Source organism: Schistocerca gregaria, chromosome 2 (genome assembly GCF_023897955.1).
Source record: "Schistocerca gregaria isolate iqSchGreg1 chromosome 2, iqSchGreg1.2, whole genome shotgun sequence".
Classification (NCBI taxonomy): Eukaryota; Metazoa; Arthropoda; class Insecta; order Orthoptera; family Acrididae; genus Schistocerca; species Schistocerca gregaria.
The window spans coordinates 734,443,575-734,447,164 of record NC_064921.1 but is presented as its reverse complement, the minus strand read 5'-3'; the positions used below and the strand labels follow the sequence as shown (position 1 = coordinate 734,447,164).

The window sequence follows — 3,590 nt, the reverse complement described above, 5'->3', positions numbered from 1 at the left end:
CTATGCTCAAGTTACTTGTGAAAACCACATGAAACATATTAGTTTGTTCAAACAGACGAAAAGACAGATACGAATGGTTTATACAAAGCTTTAAATCACGGTGTTATTTCCCGTGGTCCCTTTCTGATGAAACAAAGGCTGTACGGTGCACCAATCTATAGTCAAGTCACAGGTGAAAACCTCTCGAATATACATCATTTTTGGAGATTAACATGTTCAAACAGACAGATACGACGGTTTTAGATAAAACTTCAAACCACGGTATTTTTCTTCCTAACCAAACTTTGATATGTCTCAAGTTATGCTCAAGTTAACTCTGAAAACCCATTGAAAATTCGCCTAGTAGTTTTGGAGAAGCGTGCTAAACAGAAAAACAGACATACATCACAATTTTATACATTTATTATTAATATATAATATGTACTTTACTCTATGGAGCATCGGGCATGGTGGTCTACTGAAAAGCGAAAGGTCGAGGGAGCAAGAACCGGTCGGAACACGGAAAATATCTGTCTGCCTTCAACTTCTCAATGATACGACGATCAACAGGAATGATATTGTTGTGGTCTTCAGTACAGAGACTGTTTTGACACAGCTCTCCACGCTACTCTATCCGGTGCAAGCTCCTTCATCTCCCAGTATCTACTGCAACCTACATCCTTCTGAATAAGCTTAGTTGAAACGTCCCCTTGGAAAAATTTATACACGACTGTGCTTATGTGAAACGTCCTCTTTGAACAATTATACACGAATGTGCTTAAACTGACACACAATATATTTTTGTCGCAACGCAATCTGACTTCCAACAATCCCTACGAAAGAATGGCCCTGACTAACGTTAACCTATATGTATCACAAATCACTTACCTCACAAAAATCTTCGTTACTCCAGCTACTGCAATACAACGAGCGCCACTACTGCCAGGTAAATAAAAGATTCAAACTACGGAAGGCACTAACTACTGATAGGCATCGTTAGCAAATGAAAGATTTTAATACAGAACAAACAGTGTATTTACCTTAATAGTCATAATATATATATATCAGTTCATGACACCAATTCTTACAAATTTCAAAACTCCGCCATCTCTCTCCCCACGTCCACCACTGCTGGCGGTTCACCTCCAACTGCGCAACGCTACGCGCTGTTAGCATCCAGCTGCCGCTGCCCAACACTACAATGGCAGACAACAATGCAGACTAAACACAGACTGCACACGGCACAGCCAGTGATTTTTTCATACCGAGCGCTATGTGGCGTTACCAATAAGAAAACCTAAACAGCCTACTTACATAGTGAATTCATCTCTTGGTGTCCCTCTACGATATTTACCCTCCACACTTCTCTCCAATACTAAATTCGTGAACCCTTGATGCCTCAGAATATGTCCAACCAACCGATCCCTTCTTCTAGTTAAGTTGTGCCACAAATTTCTATTCAGTTCTATTCAATACCTCCTCATTAGTTATGTGATCTACCCATCTAATCTTCAGCATCCTTCTGTAGAACCACATTTCGAAAGCTTATATTCTCTTCTTGTCCAAATTATTTATCGTCCAAGTTTCACTTCCATACATGGCTACACTCCATACAAATATTTACAGAAACGACTTCCTGACACTTGTTTCAGTACTAGATGGTAACAAATTTCTCTTCTTCACGGACGCTTTCTGTGCCATACCCAGTCTACAGTTTATATCCTCTTTACTTCGACTAGCTCCGCTAAGCTCCGCCCGATAGGACATGAAGGCCCAACGGTAACCACTGACTGTCGTGTCATCTTCAGCCCACAGGCGAACTAGATGCGCATATGAAGGGGCATCTAGTCACCACACCGTTATCATGGCCGTTTTGTCAGTTTACGAGACAGGAGTCGCCACTTCTCAAACAAGTAGTTCCTCAGTTTACTTCACAAGGGCTTAGTGCACCCCGCTTGCCAACAGCGCTCGGCATACCGAATGGTCACCCATCCAAGTGATAGCCCAGCCCGACAGCGCTTAACTTCGGTGTTCTGACGGGAACCGGTGTTACCACTGCGGCAACGCTATTGGATTGTACTTCAACTATCATCAACTATTTCGCTCTCCAAAAAGCAAAACTCATCTACTACTTTAAGTGACTCATATCCTAATCTAAATTCCTCAACATAACCTGATTTAATTCGACTGCATTCCATTATACTCGTTCTGTTTTTGTTGATGTCCATCCTATATCCTCCTTTCAAGACACTGTCCATTTCGTTCATCTGCTCTTCCAGGTCCTTTGCTGTCTCTGACAGAATTAAAATGTCATCGGCGAACCTCAAAGGTTTTATTTCTTCTCCATGGATTTTAATTCCTACTCCAAATTTTTCTTTTGTTTCCTTTACTGCTTGCTCAATGTACAGACTGAATACCATCGGGGAGAGGCTCCAACCCTGTCTTACTCCCTTCTCAACCACTGCTTCCCTTTGATGCCCCTAGACTCTTATAACTACCATCCGGTTTCTGTACAAATTGTAAACAGCCTTTCGCTAATTGTGTTTTATCCCTGCCACTTTCAGAATTTGAAAGAGAGTATTCCAGTCAATATTGTCGAAAGCTTTCGCTAAGTCCACAAATGCTAGAAACGTAGGTTTGCCTTTCCTTAATCTATCTTCTAAGATAAGTCGTAGGGGCAGTATTGCATCGCGTGTTCCTACATTTCTACGGAGTCCAAACTGAACTTCCTCGATGTCATCTTCAGCCAGTCTTTCCATTCGTCTGTGAGGAATTCGTGTTAATACTCTGCAGCCACGTCTTATTAAACTGATAGTTCGGTAATTTTCACACATTTCGACACCTGCTTCCTTTGAGACTGGAATAATTATATTCATCTTGAAGTCTGAGGGTATTTCGCCTGTCTCATACATATTGCTTATCAGATGGTAGAGTTCTGTCATGGCTGGCTCTCCCAAGGCTATCATTGCTTCTAATGGAATGTTGTCTACTCCCGGGGCCCGGCCGGCCGCGGTGGTCTCGCGGTTCTAGGGGCGCAGTCCGGAACCGTGCGACTGCTACGGTTGCAGGTTCCAATCCTGCCTCGGGCATGGATGTGTGTCATGTCCTTAGGTTAGTTAGGTTTAAGTGGTTCTAAGTTCTAGGGGACTGATGACCACAGCCGTTAAGTCCCATAGTGCTCTGAGCCATTTGAACCATTTTTTTCCCAGGGCCTGTTTCTGACGCAATATCATACCTACCATTTCATCTTCATCTACGTCGTCTCACATTTCTATGATATTGCCCTCAAGTATATCGCCATTGTGTAGATCGTCTATATACTCCTTCCACCTTTATGCTTTCCCTCCTTTGCTTAGAACTGGGTTTCCATCTGAGCTCTTGATATTCATGCAAGTGGTTGTCTTTTCTCCAAAGTTCTCTTTAATTTTCCTGTAGGCAGTATCTATCTTACCCCTAGTGAGATAAGCCTCTACATCCTTACATTTGTCCTCTAGCCATCCCTGCTTAGCCATTTTGCTTTTCCTGTCTATCTCATTCCTGAGACGTTTGTATTCCTTTACGTCTGCTTCATTTACTACATTTTTATATTTTCTCCTTTCATCAATTTAATT

At 42.1% G+C, this 3,590-nt stretch overlaps 1 pseudogene; it reads right to left on the bottom strand.

Annotated features, from left to right (window-relative positions):
- Positions 1-1,935: 1,935 nt before the first annotated feature.
- Positions 1,936-2,053, bottom strand: LOC126337129 (5S ribosomal RNA; annotated as a pseudogene).
- Between the last annotated feature and the right edge of the window lie 1,537 nt (positions 2,054-3,590).